This window comes from Trichosurus vulpecula, chromosome 5, assembly GCF_011100635.1.
Source record: "Trichosurus vulpecula isolate mTriVul1 chromosome 5, mTriVul1.pri, whole genome shotgun sequence".
Classification (NCBI taxonomy): Eukaryota; Metazoa; Chordata; class Mammalia; order Diprotodontia; family Phalangeridae; genus Trichosurus; species Trichosurus vulpecula.
The window spans coordinates 42,050,522-42,070,654 of NC_050577.1; the positions used below are offsets into that span (position 1 = coordinate 42,050,522).

General features: G+C 41.5%; 1 protein-coding gene and 1 pseudogene across 1 annotated transcript in view; one reads left to right on the forward strand and one right to left on the reverse strand.

Annotated features, from left to right (window-relative positions):
- Positions 1-20,133, forward strand: part of TMEM108 (transmembrane protein 108) — a 193,006-nt gene that overhangs the window by 9,870 nt on the left and 163,003 nt on the right. The gene's annotated exons all lie outside the window — the stretch shown is intronic.
- Positions 14,069-20,133, reverse strand: part of LOC118852093 — a 41,648-nt pseudogene continuing 35,583 nt past the window's right edge.

Genomic DNA, 20,133 nt, shown 5'->3' on the forward strand with positions numbered 1-20,133 from the left:
GAGAATAGAACTGTGACAAGAGGTGGAAAGTTCAGGCTCTTATCACCTCTCACTCCAGCTACTACCATAGCCTCCTAAATGGTATTTCAGCCTCAAGTCTCTCCTCCCTCCAATTCATCCTTCACATAACTAGTGAAGTGATTTTCATAAAGGACAGGTCTAACCATGTCACACCCCTTCCCCTGCTGATTATTTTATTACCATTAGGATTAAATATAAACTCCTCTGTTTGGCATTTAAAGATCCTTACAACCTGTCCCCTTCCAATATTTCCAGCCTCCTTGTACTCTGCTCACCGCCACATAATCTATGGTCCAGCCACATTGGGCTACTTGCTGTCCCTCTCACAGGAGGCCCCATCTCCTCTCTCTTTGTACTACCTGTCCCCAGGCCTGGAATGTTCATCTCCACCTCTTAGAATTCCTGGCTTCCCTCAACACTTAAATCAGATGCCTTTATCTGTAGGGGTACTTTCCCATTCTTCACAGCTATTAATGCCTTCCCTCTCAGATTTCATTCCATGCCTGTTCATAGCTTAAGTCCACCTGTTTATGTCTGTGCTGTCTTCTCTGTTAGAATATAAGCTTGTTGAGGTCAGGGACAGTGCTCAATCTGCTTAAGCTTACAAAATAAAATGGCGGACATGAAAATCTCTTCGTTCCAGTAGGTCTCTTACTCAGTACTTAGCTGTACTAGAATACTTGCTATTATCATAAGATGACAGATTTATAACTTAAGGGAACCTTACAAATCATCTAGTCCAGCCCCTTCATTTTTACAAATGAGGAAGCTGAGACCTGAAGAGGTAAAATAATTTGCCTGAAGTCACCCAGGTAATTAGAGGCAGGGGATGAATTTGAAGCCAGGTGCTTGGACTCAAAAATCCATCTCTCTTCCCATTGTCCCTTTATAGGGTTAATTTGTGGAAACAAGAATTTAGGGCTGGCACCTTTTTTCCCTCACATACAAGTATTTGTATCTATTATGCACAGATATGAGGCCATCACAATTCTGAAGTGAAAGTCCTTCACTGATACTGTTGGTTAAGAAACCATCTGAGGTTGGTGAAGATAGCTAGTTCACAGAAGACCAAAGAATTCAGACCTTTCAGATTTCTAATTTCGATTAAATATCTTTTCAAATTTCCACTGTAATTGAAAATTTACATAAGTCAACAGCTCCCTTGTGTGTACTTGCATTTCCATGTGAAATTAAACGTTGCCAGCACTCTCTAATTGCGAAGGCTGGTTTGGCTTAGTGAAAAGTAGTAGTGTGGAAGCATTTTGAAGAAAGGAAGCTTTATTCCATTCAAGTACATACAGTAAGACAGCTGGCAGGGCTATGTGTTTCTGTCTGTATGGGGGGGGGCAGGAACCACACTTGATACCTTAGTTTTATAAGTGCCTTAATTAACAGGATAATTTGTAATTAGCAAATTAATTGCTCTGTGTGTAAATGTTCCTGCTTAAGTAATTCTTACAGATGCTCAAAAAAGAGCTTGTTTAGTCTTTCACTCTTACATAGTTTAACTCCCCCCCCCCCCATTTTGTTTGCACAGTAACTTTAGGTACCAAATAGTTTTTTTTTTCTTTCCATCATGCAAAAGTGAATTTCACTCAAACATGTGCCAGCCCAGATTCCAAATTAGTGGAGCCCCACTTACTGAGATTTAACTGCCCAGTTCTGCTTCATTTCTTGCAGCTTTACTGATTGGACCAGAATGACTAAGGCTAACTAGAGTTGGACCGGAGGCTTTTTGGAGGAAGGGACTTTTCAGAAGAATTTTTAAAAGCCTAATGTTGATATAGCCTTGAAGCTGCCCTCAAAGCTTCTGTGGTTCTGGAAATTCAAACATCATCCTTGTAAGCTGTAAGAGGAGAGCTTCCTAGCCCTCAGGATGGGATTCTGGGGACCCATGAGAGCTAGTCATTGCTTGCCACTCAAACCCAGCAAGTCCCTTGAGGTCTTATTTCTCCAGTCTCCTCTCAGCAGCTCATCCATTTCTCTTCTCTCTGCTCTACTTGCCAAAAGTTCCGGTATTTTTTTCCTAAATAAGCATCCTCCCATTGAACACTCCCCACCCTGGCCTGTTTTGTCTTTCCTGCAGTACCTCATACAGAGCATTTAGGGGATCCCAGGGCTGAGGGCTGGGCTCATTATTCACCATCTCCCTCACCTAGCCCATTTGATGATCATCCTTATTGCTTAAGACACCACAGGATGTCATCCGACTTGTGAAATGATGACATCTGCTTACTTAATCGGCCCACAAGGAAGGAATTGACTTCAGTTGAGACTATGCATTCAGGCCCAGGGCCTAGTTACTGCTTAGCATAGGCTTAGAAGGAGTGGTCACTAATGGGACAGCTACGGACATAATTATATAGTTCTTAGCTTCATATCAAAAGACAGAAACAAATGGGGTTTCCTATGCCTCAGTTTCCCTGTCTCTAAAATGAAGAGGTTTGACAAGCCCATCTCTAAGGGCCCGTCCAGCCCTGAGACTCTGTGAGAGATCTATCCAGACATTTTCCATCGTTACTCCTCGTGTGATCAGTCTGGTTAATGTTCTGCATAATGACTTTCTTTATATCTTCTTGTCGAATTACAGTGTGTACTCCCTACAGCTCAGTAACTTAGCTTGAATGAGAATCCTGGAGACCTAGGAGATGAAAAGTTTCTGGGGTTTTCTTTGGAAGTTCTTGGTCCTGATGGTGTAGTTTAGGCTACTTGGCCAAGGTGGGTTGAGAGTAGGGAACCTGTCTTCAATAGAGGGCAGAGAAGCAAAGCCTGGTAATGACCAGTATCAGAGCTAATAGCCCCAACAGGAGAACCCCAATGGTACCATCAGGAATGAATCACCATGGAGGACCAGGAACTTAGGACCAAAGTACTTTGGCAGTGGTGACTCATTACTAAGACAACTTAACAGAAGCCCAGCTGCCCTCTCTCAGCAGCAGCCTGAGCCATCATTATCAGGGATGGTGTCCAGCCCCACAGAGACCCTCAAATGCCATGAAAGAAAACAGGCTCATTTGTTTAAATCTAAAACTAAAAGATGGACAAATTCAGCACTGATTGACATGTGAACAATGCATGTTTTTAGAATGAAGAATGAATGTTTTGGCTATCACTGCGTTAAAAGTGGGCACGGTGGACAGAGTGATGGACGCAGAGTCAGGAAGCCTCATCTTCCTGAGTTCAAATCTGGTCTTGGACACTTGCTAGCTGTGTGGCCCTGAGCAAGTCATTTAATCCTGTTTGCTTCAGTTTCCTCATCCGTAAAATGAGTTGGAGAAGGAAATGGTAGCTAGGATCTCTGCCAATAAAACCCCAAATGGGGTTATAAAGGGTTGGGTGTAACTAAAATGCATGAACAACAACAAAAATGCTAAAAGTAGGTCAAATGCCCAAAACAGGTACATTTAATGTCATCCTTTTGCCATCCTTTTCCCCTATGGCCAAGACAATACAATTAATAGTAAAAATGAAATAAAAATTAAGCTAACTCAGGGAACTTAGAAAGAAAAATCTAGGAGGAAGATACCAGCATAAATAAAATATCTTCATGATGTGAAGTTCTTAGCCTGGCACATAGTTGCATAATAAATGTTTATTGGTTGATCGATTGAAGGTTTGATGGTTCTGTGGTCTGATTCATGGAGCAGTCTTCACCAGTGGTACAGATCTGATAAATGATAATGTTTATTAACTGATTAATTGAAGGTTGGATGGTTCTGTGATCTCATTCATTGGGCACTTCACCAGTAGGGCAGATTTGAACCCACCTTTGCCTTCTCATCTCATGGGGGATCTGTTGTCTATCTTGTCCCATAAATTTTTCACAAGAGGCCCACCCACTGTGTTGGGGGTCTCCCTAGATCTTGTATGGATCTTGTCCATTGATTATCCATGATTCTTTCTGCACAAATCATGGATCCAGAGCTGGAAGGAACACTAGAGGCCATCAAGTCTAACCCCTTTACTTTACAGATGAGGAAAATGTGACCCAGGTAGATGAAGCTACTTGCCTGAAGTCACATGGGTAATAGATTTTGAACTCAGGTCCCTTGATTCCAAAACTAGTATTTCTTTTTCCTGTCATATGATGCTAACTTCCTAATCATTGGCCCATTTCTTTCTCAAGTCCTAATTTCTTTTGAAGTCTCTTTTGTGCCACTTTTCCTACACAATTCTTTTTTCTTTGCTTTTTTAAATTTAGTATTTTATTTTTCCCCAATTACATATTCATTTTAAAAATTAAATTCCAGATTCTCTCCCTCCCTCCCCGTCTCCCTCATTGAGAAGGCAAGCAATTTGTTATAGGTTGCACATGTGTAGTCATGCAAAACATATTTTTCTATATGATTCTTTATTCAATGTAATTCAATAAACATTTATTAAGCACCTACTATGTGCCAGGCACTGTACTAAGCCATAGAACTATCTGTTGCCTTTTGAGAAACCTACAACTTTTATTTTTTGGAGACAGTAGAGAAATAGTGTCACCTGAGCCAAAAGGATCCACATGTGGACTGATCTCTCTCTCTCTCTCTCTCTCTCTCTCTCTCTCTCTCTCTCTCTCTCTCTCTCTCTCTCTCTCTCTCTCCATCCCTCTCTTCTTCTCTCTCTCCCTCTTTGCCTCCCTCCACCCTTCGCTTCACTAACAGGTATCTCAACTGCATATTCTGTTACTTTTTCCCTTTATTGTTTTCCTAGAAGTTAATCAGCTGTTGCCAGAAGAGGCGCAGCATCACTGACAAGCAACCCTTTCTGTATATTTATAGGAGCCACTGTAGATTAAAAAATGTCATTTTGTGGATATAGTGTTCTTTTCTTCCTGAATGCTCAAATTGTTTCAGGACATGCTCAAATCCAAATAAACACTGAGTTAGATGTCAACCCAGACAGGAAAGATTACCCCTGATGGAGTTTCTCTCTTGGAGCAAAAAGGGAATAGGGCAAGAGCAGATTTTCTCAATTTGAGGATCTTTTTAAGGTCTAGGATTCTGTCTCCAAAGCAGTAATCATCCTGTCCAGGTAAATTCTCCCATTTGCATTGCAGATGATGGTTCACAAAGCTCTCTGACCACAATTCCATTTTGAGGTAGAGAGTGAAGGTATCATTCTCCCCATTCTATAGTTGACAAAGCTGAGGTTGTGCTTTTAGAACTCTTCATTTGAGTTTATCCTAGGCTTGGGTAATCTCCTGGAGTTAGGTCTAAGCTTTTCCAGGTTCCTTGCATAGGAACATATGAGCAAAACTCCTGTATTTCTCCATCATCTCTGTCACACCTTTTGGGATGGGAAGGAGGCAGTCATATATCTTGTTGTAATAAGGTTAATGGTTGCAATACTTCTCAGATAATCTTTCCTTCTTTTAGCACAAAGTACAGCTAGGATTTAAATGTCCTCTATGCTTGTTGGAGGATGCAAATCTGAATCATTTGAACCCCCACAATCCAATCCAATCCAATAAACATTTGTTAAGTGCCTACAATGTGCCAAGCACTGTGCTAAATTCTGGGAGTACATTTAATGAAGACAGTTTCTGCCTTCAAAGAGCTTAAAATCTAAAGGGGAAGAAAGTCTACAAAAGGAGGCAAGAAAGCTGGGTGGGGAGAACATGAGGGGGTACCAAGCCTGGGCACATCTTGTTCCATAGAGTTGAAACCAGGCAGAGCAGCAGAGTGGAGTGAGCTCAGAATTCAGGTTCTGCCCTCTGTAAAGGAAGGCATTGGGAGGAATTCAGTACTCCATTCTCCAGCCCTCCAGCCAGAGGGGAGAGGAGGCTGGGGGAGGTGGTGTCAGTCAAGGCTTGAGTTAGCAGCTTGATAGTGAGTTTGGAAGTGATGACCTTATTCTAAAGTGGTGTCTTGTTCCATGGGGTTGAAATCAGGCAGGGCAGCAGATGGAAAATAGATCAAATGGTTAATTCAGTGTAAGTTTCTCTCTTGAGCAAGGGATTTTCCCTGTGTCTCTCTGCCTGTCTCTGCCTCTTTCTTGATATCTCTCTCTCTCTGTCTCTGTCTCTCTGTGTGTATGTCTGTCTTTCTGTCTGTCTGTCCGTTTCTCTGTCTGTCTCTCTCTCTCTGTCTCTCTGTTTCTGTTTCTCTGTGTGTGTCTCTCTCTCCATCTCTGTCTCTGTGTCTCTGTCTTTCTCTGTCTGTCTCTCTGTCTGTCTCTGTCTCTCTCTCTCTCTCTCTCTCTCTCTCTCTCTCTCTCTCTTTCTGTGTCCCTCTGTCTCTGTAGTTCTCTTCCTCTGTGCCTCTCACAGAAATTTTCTTCCATTTTTCTCTTCTTGTTCTGTTGAGGGGGGAGGTATGAAGGGGAGAGTGTAAGATGGAGAAAGTTTTGAAAGAGCTCAAGTTGATTGCTTCCTCAGCATTGATGCCTACAGCTTTCCCCACCCAACCACCCACTGTGGATGGAAGTCTATTGCTTTATTTTCATTATTAGTTGTAATGATCACAGGACAAGCATATGGAATTTCTGTCTCTACCTATACCTCCTCTCTTTTCTCTGTGAACCATTTTCCCAGGATAAATGCAGAGACACTAGTTCAGCTCATCCTTACTGATGAGGATATGTGCCCTTGTTAGCAGGAAGGCATAGGCAAACTGAAGAGCATTTAGACAATAAAACCAAGAATGATATGATAGCTTCAGGGAAGGTATGGATCATTATCTAATAAATAGCATATAACAGGTGATATATGTGAAGCACTTTGCTAACCTTTATTGCTAACTAAACAAACACCAACTATGGAAGCAGGTCATGAAGGTGTGGTAGAGAGGCCTAGATGAAGCCCAAATCTACCTTTGCCTGTCTCTGTGCCTTGGATCATGCCTTCTCCCAGGTCTTGAATGGACCTCACTGCCCCCACCACCACTGGTTGAAATCGTTCCTTTCCCTTGAGGTCCAACAGAGGTACCACCTCCTCCTTGAAGCCTTCCCTGAGGTCACCATCTGAAGGTGATCTGTCTCATCTTGAATTTCTCACATCACTGTTTCAAACACTTCTTTACATTTAGCACATCCTATCTTTTCTACATCATAAGCTTCTTCAAGCCAGGTTTATATTATCTTTATGTCTCCAATACATGTAGTATTCACTTGATGCTTTTTGGGGGGTGTGGGTAGGGGGAAATCTGGACCTGCGATTTCATTTCCTTACTCCCAGTGAGGAAATCTCCTTCTACCATTGCAAATTACCTACTGCTCTCCAAGTCATAGACTTGGGATTTGTCAGAGTGTCTCACAACTAATTTGTATCAGAGAGGGAACTTGAACCTCAGTCTTCCTTCTACCATGGCCAATTGTCTTTCCACCATGCTATCCTACCTCTCAAGGCATATTTATTGAATTGTGTTGAATTGGGCCTCAGTTTCCTTATTTGTCAAATGAGGGAGGCAATGACTAGATGGACTCATAAGTACCCTATCAACTCTGAATATTTGACCCTATTAAGTGAATTAAGTAGGCAAATGATTTTTTATTTCATAAGTGCTGGGAACTCTCTCACTGTACTTCTCAAGTAGGCTATGACTTAGTAGTTAAACCTGAGGAGTTGCCTGGGGCACAGAAAGATGAAATGAATTGTCCACAGCTCAGATCAGAAGTGGGATTTGAACCCGGGTCTTCCAGACTCCAAGCTGAGCACTCTATCCAACATGCCAGTTTGCCAATCAAATTGAATTCTGATCTCACCTGACATAAGTACAGAAGGATGCATCTGATAGTCTTGTCCATGTGCTCAATAATAAGGCTATGAGTGGTGTCCAGTCCATTTGGGAGAATGATGGCATTGCAGACAAGAGCATATGTGGCTATCCTGAACCCCAAGTGGCCTGGAACTGCCCGGGAGCTCTCTCTGGCCACTCCAAAAAGGCCTTGCCTACATGGGGGGATTCTAACAGGTTCTTTTTAACACACACATTTGTGCCTGTGGGAATGTGGGAACGAATAAAGTACCTTAAGCGTGAAGGGTAGTGAGAGAATCAAGAAGAGCAATTGACCAATGTGGGTGGTTCCATAAAAAGATATGAGCAGGTGATTTGTGATGGGTCTGTGGGGAACAAAGGCATCTGAGAACCTTAGAGTCAGAAGAAAGCATTCCAGTCCAACCTATACCTGAGCCTTGGATCCTTTCTCGGGTAATAAAATTTCATTTCCCAAAGAGCAGAGAGGAGAGGAGAGGAGAGGAGAGACAGAGAGAGACAGAGAGAGACAGACAGAGAGACAGACAGAGAGAGAGAGACAGACAGAGAGAGAGAGAGAGAGAGAGAGAGAGAGAGAGAGAGAAAGGAGGTGGAGGGAGGGAGAGGGAGAATTTTAAAATAATCAATTAAAATAGAAGTAAATAAAAAATTTAGAAGGAGACACAAACAGGACAATTTTATGACTACCATGTTAAATTTAGTGAATACTTTTTAAAAAAACACTATATACCAGAAGTTCACAGTTTCATATCCTCTTTTTTGTTCACTGTAAATTGAAATGTACATTTTGATGATAAATGTTTATAATGAAAAGGGAAGTTAAAAAAATTTGTAAAGCACTTTGCATACATTCTCTCTGCTATAGAAAATGCATACCTGGATTTTAACCAGGCATTGGCCAATGTTTCCCATGCCATCCTCATAGAGAACAAGCATTTATTAAGTGCCTCCTGTGTGCCAGGAATTTATTAAGTGCTTTATGAATATTATCTCTTTTGCTTTCCAGACAAGCTGGAAAGGAATGGGCCAGATAAGAAGACATTTGAGCCTTTCATTTGAATGATATGGTTGGGTAAGGAGAGGTTCTTTATAACATTCTGAGGAATTTAGTCCATCAAATAACCAATTTGGGAAGGGCATGTGACAGATGTATGCATTAATGAATTGTTGGTTGAGTTGTAAGTTGGTATAACCATTCTGGAAAGCAGTTTAGAAGAAAGTGACTGAAATATTCATACCTTATGACCCAGATAGTCCACTATTAGGCAGAGACCTCAAGAAAGTTAGCAACAAAAGGAAAAGTCTCATGTACATCAAAATATTAATAGTAACATCTTTTTTTTAAATAGTAGCAAAGGCCTGGAAACCAAGTAGATGCTCACTGATTGGAGAGTGTCTCAACAAGTTGTGGTATATTAATATAATAGAAGACTGCAGTGCTGTAAGAAATAATGTATATGGTGAATATAGCAAAGCAAGGAAGACTTATATGACCTGATGTAGAGTGAAATGAGCATAACCAAGAGTGTATGAACAAGACAAATGAGATAATCTTTGTAAAAAGCACTTAGCACAATGCCTGGCTCACAGTATATCTTATTCCTCTCCCCCTTCCTTATAGAAATGTGCATGGAAAGAAAAACAAAAAATCTAAACTGAATGTTGAGAAGGTATAATGACCAAACTTGGCCCCAAAGAAGAGCTATGAGGAGGTGTCCCCTCTCCCTACTTCTTTGCACAAGTGAGGGGCTGTGGGTGTGGAACAGAGCATATAACGTCAGACTTTGGGGTATGTTGGCTTAGTTTTGCTGAACTGCTTTTCCTCCTTTTTATTCTGTGTTATAAGGGATAATCCTCTGGGAAGAGGAGAGAGGAAGGCTATACTAGACAATGTCTTGTTAAAAACAAAAGATAGTAATAAAATATATTTTTCAAAAGTACCTGCCAGATGCTAGACTAAACGCTGAGGATCTAGAGACAGAAACAATCATCCCTATCTTTAAGGAACTTACATCCTACTGTGGGTTTACATTACGTATAGAGTCTAGGGTCCTAGACTTCGAGGGAGAGGGGACTTTAGAGGCTGGGAAGGCCAACCCCATTGTTTTCTAAATCAAGAAACTGATGGCCAGGGAGGTACAGGTTAAGTGACTTACTCAAGATCATTCAGGGAGTTTCAGAGGTAGATACAAAGTAACCTGAGTGGGGTATGGAGAGACGGAGAAGGGGGGAGAGAGAGAGAGCGAGAGAGGGAAAGAGGAAAGGAGAGGGAGGGAGAGAAAGGGAGAGAGAGGAAGAGGGAGGGAGGGAGGGGGGGGGGTGAAACAAACAAACACATGACCCTTGCTGTCAAAGAGCTCATATTCTAACGGGTGGGAAGGAGTGCATTCCAGGCATGAGAAACGTGCCAGAGTGGTTATGAGGAGAGTACTATGCAAACTTAAAGCATTCTATAAATGTTAGCTATTATTTTAGTTACCATCATCACCCTCTTAGCTGCCCCGATCTTTTCCTTTATGTAAATCGGTTCTCTCCCATATGGTACAATAGAAAGGACACTGCGCTTGGGGTCAGAGGATGTCCAAGTTCAAGCCCCAGCCCTGGTTCTGATCAAAGCCCAGCTATTTGCTGCCCATGTTCACATGTCCCTAAGTCTCCCTGAACTTCAGTTTCATTATCTGTGAAAGGAGCCCAGTCTGCACCCTGCTCTAAGGCCCCTTCTTCCTCTAAATTTGGGCACCTGAGCCTCAGGATGGCCAACATTTGTTCAAAGGGCCCTTCCCTGAGTGGCCTTAGAGCAGGATTTCAGGGCTTCTTTTTTATTCTCTCTCTCTCTTTTACCAGCCTTTCCTTGTTAGCAGAAGTTAGCACGGTGGTGAGTAGTCGTTTACCATGTGTCTCTGCCTTTATACTCAACAAAGTGAAAAAGCCAATAATAGAGGGCTGAGATGGCCGGTGTGTGCAGGAGGACCAGGTCATGAGCAGCATCTCTCATGAATTGATGTCTGCTTTATGTAATATGGTCACAGCGGTGGGGGAGCACAGTGCCAGATGCCAAGTGACCTGAGTCTGCTGCTTTCTAGCTATGTGATAACAAGCAAGGTGCCTCCTTTACTTGCTCTTTTCTCTAAAATAAGGTGCTTGGACTCATGACTCGATATGGAGTCATGAGACCTGGGTTCAAAGCCCAGCTCTGTTACTACTTATTTGACTCTCCGGGCCTCAGTTTCCCTCATCTGTAAAAAAGGGGAAGGTCATGCTAGATGACTTCTAAGGACCCTTCCGGCTCTAAATAGTTGATTCTAAATGCAAGGTCCCTTCCAACTATAACATGTTAAAATACCACATTATAACATGGATATGAAAGACTCCTGTCAATGCAGGGGCTGTTTGTATTTTTGCACACAGTGCGAAATGTGCTGACTGTGGGTTTCCGGCTTCTCGCATCTTCGTTTTTAGACTTCTCCCAGCACTGTTTATTTAAGAAACCCAACGATCCTGCAAAATTAATGAGCACAAACAAAGTTGATTAGTCTTCCCTTTCTATGCAATTACCTCGCAGGGGGAAAAAAGACATGACTCCCATCAATATTTAGGAGAACTGCAAGAGACTGTTGATATGACACAGTAAATTCTTCTAAAAGCAGTGTGGTAAAGATGCCTGAAAGTATATGATTTGTAGTGTGATTTGCTAGAATTAAAGGAGTCCATTGCTTTGCTTTTGAATTATCCAGCCTTTTTGGATCATAAACTACTTACCTTCCAACTGAAAGGAATTCTCCTTAGATATATGGCAAATGGAGACTTTCCCACCTAGCCTTGTCTCTGGGGCGTAAAATAGGCTGCTGTATGGATTTACCTCCCTCCCATCTTCCCCCTTCCTCCCCCTGTCCAAGAAGTAGTTTATTTTCACCGGTGGAATTCTGTCCCTAGAGACTGAAAGAATAAGTTAGAATCATAGACCGACCCTTCATTTTCCAGATGAGATAACCAAAGCCTAGGGCATGGAATGACTGGCCCAAAGTCACACAACTAATTCGTAGCAAGGTTTTGAAGGTTGGGAGAAGGGAAGGGTTTCTTTTGAAGATCTATTTAGAGATCTTTTCTTCAAATACACAGAGTGTTCTGGCTTAATGAATCCATTTAAACATCCTTTCCATTGAAAAGCCTTTACAACCACATCTTGATTATTCAGGAGCTGATTAAGGAGTAGTTAGATAATGTGGGGCTCCTCCTCTCCTCTGGCCTTTCACCTTTGGGAAGTTTCATTGCTAATTAGCATCTACAGCAGAGGATAGGGAAATGCTAGAAAAGGAGGGTGAAATAAACATCAGACCTTTCTGCTATTACTTATAATTGAAGATAAAGTGCTTTTCCCCCCTCGTTATTAACAAAGGATTTCAATTCTCTTTCCTCAATTGCCAAGAATGATGGAGAGTTCCTTTGAGAATCTTAGAAATGGAAGGGACCTTGGAGCTCATCTAGCCTAATCCCTTCCTTTGACATATGAGGAAGCTAACACACAGAGAAGGAGGGGTATTTGACCAAGAGCATCTAGCTAGTTAGTGACAGATAATAATGATGATGATAATAGGAGTAGGAATGGCTGCCATTTATATGTGTTTTAAGGTTTGTAAGGCACTTTACAAATCCAATTTCATTGGAGAGGTAGGTGCCTGTATCACCCACATTTTAGGAAACCAAGGCCAGCAGAGGTTAAGTGACTTGCCCAAGGTCACACAGGTAATAAGTATCTGAGGCTGGGCTTGAATTCAGGTCTTCTTGATTCCAAGTCCAGTGCTCTACTCTGTACCACCCAGCTTCCTGATAGTACTAACATAGACAGATCCTTAAATAAACATCAAGAAAAGTACCAGGAAATCCAGAGTGGGCCTGGGGTAGGATGTCGAAGTGGTGTACCTGTCATCTACATTTTTTTGTAAACCATATTCTAAATTAGAAAAGTTGGCTTATCATCAGATTAGGCAGTTGATAGAGGGCTTCCTTATGACACAGTATATTAGACTTGGAAATCTTAGGTTGGAGTTAGAGGCCCCTAAAGGCAGGATGAATGGCCTTTATTTGGACATTCATCATCACCGACTTAGCAGGTGGGTTTACTGCCACTGTTCATAGCACTGGCAAGATTCCTCTCTCGGCCTGGCTCTTTAAATATGTCACCCTGCTTTCATACTTACTGAGAGGGTCTTCTCCCTCCCTTTCCCCCTCCCCTGACAATACTGGGCTTGTTTTATTTTGCCATGTCTAGTTCTCTGCGGAACAAGTATAGAGAGCAAGCTGACTGGCAAAGTCATCAATTTCAAATAATCCCTAGAAGCCAATCACCCCAAATGGAACTGACCTAAATATGGAAGTTGTTCCTCGTCACTGGCCTCTTCTCACTCATCCTATCTATTGCTATCACCTTCCTGCTCTCCAGTTTTTTACTCTTCCAGGACAATGATACATTACCCCCTCCAGACACTCTGCAGGTCAGCCAAGCCAGCCTTCTTGGTGGTCCTCATACCCAACATTCCATCTTTCATCTATGTGCCTTTGCACAGGATTTCTCTAATACCTGACTTTGCTTCCTTCAACATTGAGCTTACATGAAACCTCCTAAATGATGCCTTTCTTGATTTCACCCCGCCCCCAGCTCCTCATACTTCTCCCCACCCCCATTCCTTGTATTCATTTTGCATACACTTAAGTTTGTATTTTTTCTTCTTTAATAAATTGTAAGCCTCTGGAGAGCAGGGATTGTTTCCTTTTTTCTTTTTTATCCTCAGCACCTGGAACATAGTACAAATGTTATCTTGATTCATCATGGTCATGAATGATACAGATATACGAGCATTATTATCATCTTTTCACAGACAAGGAAACTGAAGTTTAGATAAACTAAGTGAATCCTTCATGGTTGTATTGCTTGCAAATGTCAGAGGTGGCATGAAAAGTCTGAAAGCAAACCAGTATCAGTGTAGCCACTAAGATGTGGTGCTAGGCACTGTGAAGATACAGAGACAAAAACGAAACTTCCCTTGCCATTACAGAGTTTAATTGGGATGTTGGAGTGGGAAATGGTGAGATGATATGTCCACAGATCAATAAATACCCCAAAATGGGGACAGGAACTGGACCTATGATGTATAGGGAGCTCCCAAATGAGGAAACCACCTTTCTACCCAAGCAGGTCGGCATCGTCCCAGCCATTTGCTTGCTTAGAAACATGCCTCAAGAATGGAGAGGTTGTGTCTTTTTCCAGTTATACAGAGCCAGCATGTGACTACGGTGGGACTTAAAGCCCGGTCATCCTGTCTTTGATGCCAGCTCTTTACCTCGGTGGCTCAGTGGATACAGCACTGAACCTGGAATCAGGAAGACAGGAGTACAAATTCTACATCAGACACTTAGTAGCTGTGTGACTCTGGGCAAAGCAAGCTCTCTCTGCCTCAGTTTCCTCATCTGTAAATGCGGATAATAATAGTCCCTGCCTCCCAGGGTTGTTATGAGGATCAAATGAAATAATATTTGTTTTGTTGTTGTTGTTTTAAGTGAAAGGTGTTTATTACAGTTTAAAGAGGAGGATAGTATATACAATGAGGCAGTCTGGAACTCTTCTGTTTGTTCACCATGTTGGCAACAAAGGCTTGAATGTTAACATTGAAGATATTTACAGCGCTAACCTTATTTTTACACACATCCATTTATCATGTGGTACATTATTCCTTAGAAAACATGTCCTATAAACTAAATAAATTCTTATAGTTTAAAATAAGCTTGTAGCAAAATATGTATCACCAAATAAGATGTTAGTTTTTTTGTTTGATTGGTTTTTGGCAAGGCATTCAGAAGGGTTAAGTGACTTGCCCAGGGTCACACAGCTAAGATATTAGTTTTTAATGCATAATACTTTTAAAATGTCACAATTTTGTGGCTTCTGTATGTTTAATTACTTGATTCAAACAAGGGAATGGAACAAAAAAGAAATCACCAAGACAAGCCTGTTTTAGGATTTTTAATTCAGTCCCTTCTACTTTCACATCATCCCCAATTAACTGATACACATAAGTGACAAGTATATAAGCCCAGATATCCATCAATATAAATGAAGGAATGATGTTTGTTTCCAGAGCATTATATGTTCTGGTGGCAGATTCTGGATTAGTATAGAATTTATCTTCATGTTCAAAGCCCTCAAATTTTGTGTGTGTGTCCTGAAATGAGAATATCCGCATCCCACTGCCTTTGTAGCAATACTAAGTTGGCCACATCACCCCATGGAATAACTTGATGTCCATGGACCAGACCAATTTTGAATGGCCCAGCTGTCACGACCTTCTGTTCTGAATAATTCAGATTCTCATCAAAGTCTCCTCTACCAACGCGAACATCTCCAGCTAGAGTCTTTATATACCTATAACTTTCTTTGGTGCAAAGGTTTCCAGTGCAGAGAATGTGCTGAATTTTTTCAGGCACCAGCAGTTTTTTGAATTTAGCTATTTCCTCTACACTATGTTAGCCGCCATGATAACAGTGATCAAATATTTATCAAGGTACTGCTTTGTGCAGGGGTCAATGCTTGATTATAGAGATCCAAAGAGACACAAGACATGGTACTTGCCCTCAACAGGTTTATAATCTAGATGGAGATAATGAACACATGCCTCAGAAGAGAGTTAAAATGACAAGAGAGCACCTAAGTGCCAGATGAGTGGTGCAGACACAAACTCTCACTGGAATTTGGAACAATGAATGATCACCAAAGGTGGAATGGGTGGGCAGGCTCCAAAAAAGACATGGGACTGGGGGCAATGGGAGAATTTACTTAGCAAATAGCTTTTCTGATAATGATCACCTCAATTCAGATGAACCTGGGTTGTAGACTGAGGATCAGGAGTAATGGGCTCTGTTCCTAGCTCTGTCACTAGCAAGTCTGTTGTGTGATATACAAGTCTCTTACACTCTCAGAGCCTAACCTGTATAATGAGTTGGGAGGGAGGAAAAAGGAGTGAGGAATCAGGCGTTAGGGTATAGAAGATTCCCTCAAGCTTTAAAATTCCACATTGCCAAAAATTACAAGTGGTAGTTGAGTTTATAAAAATTTGATTTCTCTCCACTGAAAATTGAAGTCTTGGCAGCCTGTGCTTCCTTAAAGACCAAACTCGTTGAATGTGTTTATAATTCATCACATGTGGTAATTTGAACAAGGAGCTATAGCCAATTCTTGATAAATTGGTATTTATTTTGTATATTCCATGCATTTACTTAGCTATGAATGTGTACAATAGACAGTAAACTCCCTGAGGTCAGGGCCTGTCTCTTGTATTCCTCTGTGTCTGCTAGAACAGTGCTGGGCACATAGTAGATAATTTTTTATTGGCCCTGTGATAACCTTAGTATAGGATAGGAAGCTCCAAGTAAGGAACTCCCCTGATGTAGATGGTCACTGTATAGACAGAGATGTTAAGTGGTCTGCATAGCATCATACAGCTTGTGACAGATATCAATCTCGAACCCAGGACTTCCTGACTCTAAAGCCAGCTATCTCTCTACTATACCATGCTGCCTCAGCCACCCAATGAATATTTTTATGTGATCAATGCTTATTGATCCAAGTGATTGATCTGTTGATCATCTAAGAGATGGAGGCAGAAGGAAAGAGGGTTGCTCATGAACACCCCCAAAGCAGAGACCAGTGTGAAAATTTGTCCTGCTTTTGTCATCAACCACCCTTCCAGTCAGGCACTCCACCCAATAGTCACATGGCAAAGATGGCACCCTGATTGACCGTGAGGTTGGCAAGCATGGAGAGCCCATTAGACATGGCTTTGGCACATTTTGTATAGCCACTTGGCTTTTATTTTCATCCTGCTGGGGAATTTCTCTGTAGGTGGTGAATGGTTTAGAAGAATGAGCTTTGGTCTGGACCTTCAATTTTCTTATGTAAGGAATTCCCTGTGCAAAAATGCCCCCTGCAATGCAGATCTTGGCACCTGGTACAGAACTTAGAGTTGCCCAGGGCACAGAGTTATTTAACTGGGAGCAAACCACACGCTTTCTCCTAAGCTTCCCTTTCTTCATCTGTAAAATGGGAATGATAATTCCTATAGTACCTACCTCAAAGGATTGTTGTGGATCAAATAGAATTCCCATAGGGAAAATACCTCATGATCTTAAAGTGTCCATTGCTGTTGTTTGTGAGGCAGCTTAGAGACAACTAGCTCGTGCTACAGTGGATAGAGCACTGGACCTGGAGTCTGGAAGACCTGAGTTCAAATCTAGTCTCAAACTCTTCCTAGCTGTGGTACTCTGGACAAGTTACTTAACGTCTGCCTCAGTTTCTTCAACTGCAAAATGGTGATAATAGCACCTACTAACCAGGGTAGTTGTGAAGATTGAATGGGATAATACTGGCACACAGTAGGTGCTTAATAAATGCTTGTTCCCTTTCTTTCCCCCTTGTCGTTATTATTATAGCTTTAACATGGGAGGTTCAGCATTCTTGGTATAATCTGGTTCTTCTTATGTGAACATCATCAGTTCTCCTTTGTACTTACTTCAGGTCTTTTTAATGTCAGGGTGGGGGTGGGGGAAGCCCACACCAAAGGGATGAAGCTAATGACACATGTCAGGTGCTGTCTCTGTAATATTCAGGGAAAAAAACGTAGCAACTTCCAAAAGAGTTGGGCCATTCCTTTAATATGTAGATGATTCTTTAGCTCATTTAAGCTCATTATTTTTCAGTTAGTGGCTCTGGTTGAGCCATCCTTATGGCTATATTTTTAGACGGCTTAGATTATTATAGCAACTGTGAAAAAGGGATGGGAAAAGAAATCTGGCTGCCAGCACACAACTCCCCTAATTACATTTCTTGAATTGAATTCCCCCTTCTTTTCTCCCTCAGAGAATATTGTCCCCCTGATTGAATGCCGTCACCCTTGGGTGACTGCTGACAAAGCTGCCAGCTGATGAGTGATGTTTGAGGATGCTGGTCCTCCTCCTCATCCAGATGCTTATTCTGTGCAACAGCTGGGCTTCAGGAGAAAGGTTGGGTACCCAGCGTGCCTGGAATGCCATCTCCTTCAAGCAGCTCAATGAGCCATTTGAAGAGTTGGTCTCAAGACTGCTATTTCTCAACAAAGCTTCTAAGAATTATAGGAGTTGATGTGGGAGAAGAGGAGGAGGGGAGGAGGAAGAGGAGGTAGAAAAGATGAGGGGAAAGCCCCAAGGAGGTCATGTAAGTAGCTGTGGTAGAAAGACAATTAGAATAATAAAGTATAGGTAGCTGTAATCTTTGGAACAGGATTTCTAAAAATGAGGCTGGTGAGAGAGAAGTTCTGAGAGATTTGTTAAAGATGAAATCTTCAAGAGGCTGCTGGGGAGGGGTAAGGAAGGGGAAAGAGCTTAGGTGGAGTGGGCTGACCTTCACTGCCATTTTCTCCTACTTCCCCTCTATCGAACTGTGTGCATAGTTCTGACCTCTATTAGAGCAGTGCTCAGGACCCCGAGGAAAAGAATCCAGAAGTGTGATATGGGGCATTAAAGCTGAAAATTTAAAAGCCTGGGCAGGTAAAGGGTCAAAGTTTCAAGGTGGAAAGAATTGGGAAATAGGAATAAGAAGGATAAAGTGAATGAGAAAAATTTCCATGATTGGGACCAGAGTTGGGTCACACATATGAGATAAAAAGAGGGAAATGGAGGAAAAGAAGGAAGAGAGAATGGGAAGGAATTCAGAAATGACTGAATAAATTGTGGTAAATGAATAGAATGGAATATCGTGCTGTAAGAAATGATTAAAGGGGTGGATTCAGAGAACCCTGGGAAGACTTTTATGAAATGACAGAGTGAAAAGAGCAGAACCAGGAGAATGATTTACACAGGGAAAGTCGGCTGTGAAAGACTTAATAATGATTGGATCATCCATTCAGTAACCAATCATGACTCCAGAACTTATGATGAAGCAGCATGCTTCCCATCTCTTGGCAGTGGGGTGATGGACCAGAATGGCATAATGAAACACACATTTTCAGACATAATCAATATATATTCATTCATTTTGGTTGACTATACTTATTTATTTCAAGGGAGGGCACTTATGTTTTTCACTGGAGGAGGTGGTTGGGAGAGAGTGGAATACTAGTAATAGAGATGCAAAAAAAAGGAAAAGAAAGAAAATAGCATCACAAAACATTTTTAAAATATAGAGAACAAAGGAAGTTTAGACGGAGACCTAGACAGGCAGGGTAATATTGGAGGAGCCATGTTAAATTTAATATCTACTTTTTTAAAGCCTTATCTATGCATAATAGAGATTTATTGTTTCCTATCCAATTTATTCTTTGTGGATGGAAATGTTCACATCTATTGATATTTGCCAGGTTCAGAATAAAAAAAGAAAAATGGGGAGAAATGAAGGTAAAGAAAAAAATTTAAGGCCACACATAACTGTAAGCTCATAGTATGAGGGATATGGGGGGAAAGAGGGGACTGGGCATGTTAATTTATTGGCATTTTAAGCTCTTGGTGAGGACTTTCCTCTAACCGTACCAATCAGTGCCTTCTGTTCAACATACAATCTTTAAAGAGGTGAATGGCTCCACTAAGAGGTTAAGTGACTATGCCCAGGGTCATACATCCATGTATCAGAAAATGGTGAAAGTAGGAACAGGAAGCAGAGACGCTTCAAGGTTGAGCTTCCTGGATGGAGGGAGCACAGCAGATTAGGAGAATAGTTAAGCATTGATTTTGGACTTTGGTCTGAATTTTTCTTATTTACTTTATCCTTCTTATTCCTATTTTCCAATTCTTCCTACCTTGAAACCTTGACCCTTACCTGCTCAGGGTTTTTAAAATTTTCACCTTTAATGCCCCACATCACACTTCTGCAAAACAAAACTCAAAGCAGCCTGGATTCTTTTCCTTGGGGCTCTGAGCACTGCACCAATGGAGGTCAGAAGAATTATTTTTTGGTCTTCATGATTCTTCTGAAATACCAAATGGGCCATTCCTCAAGTAACAGGATCACAAATGTGATTCTGTACCCCTGGAAAGATCTTCCATTAATAGGGATAAACAAAAATTGACATGCCTCAGAGGGAGAGGAATTTTAAAATCTAGGGAAGGACACTGAAAGGAACCCACTGATAATGTTTTTTTTTAAATAAAGTCCATCCACTAACAAGTACTTATTAAATACTTGTTTATGTTTATAGGGAACTGTGTTAGAGACCAAAGGGGATACAAAGAAACATAAGAAATGGAATTTCCATCCAGTAGCCCTAGGTAAAAGAAGAGTGATTGTGGAACATTCAGGATACCACGCTAGTCATCATTATCATCATGGAATCATAGATTTAGAGATGGAAAGGACCTCACAGACCATCCAGGTCAACACCCTCAGAGGGAGGTT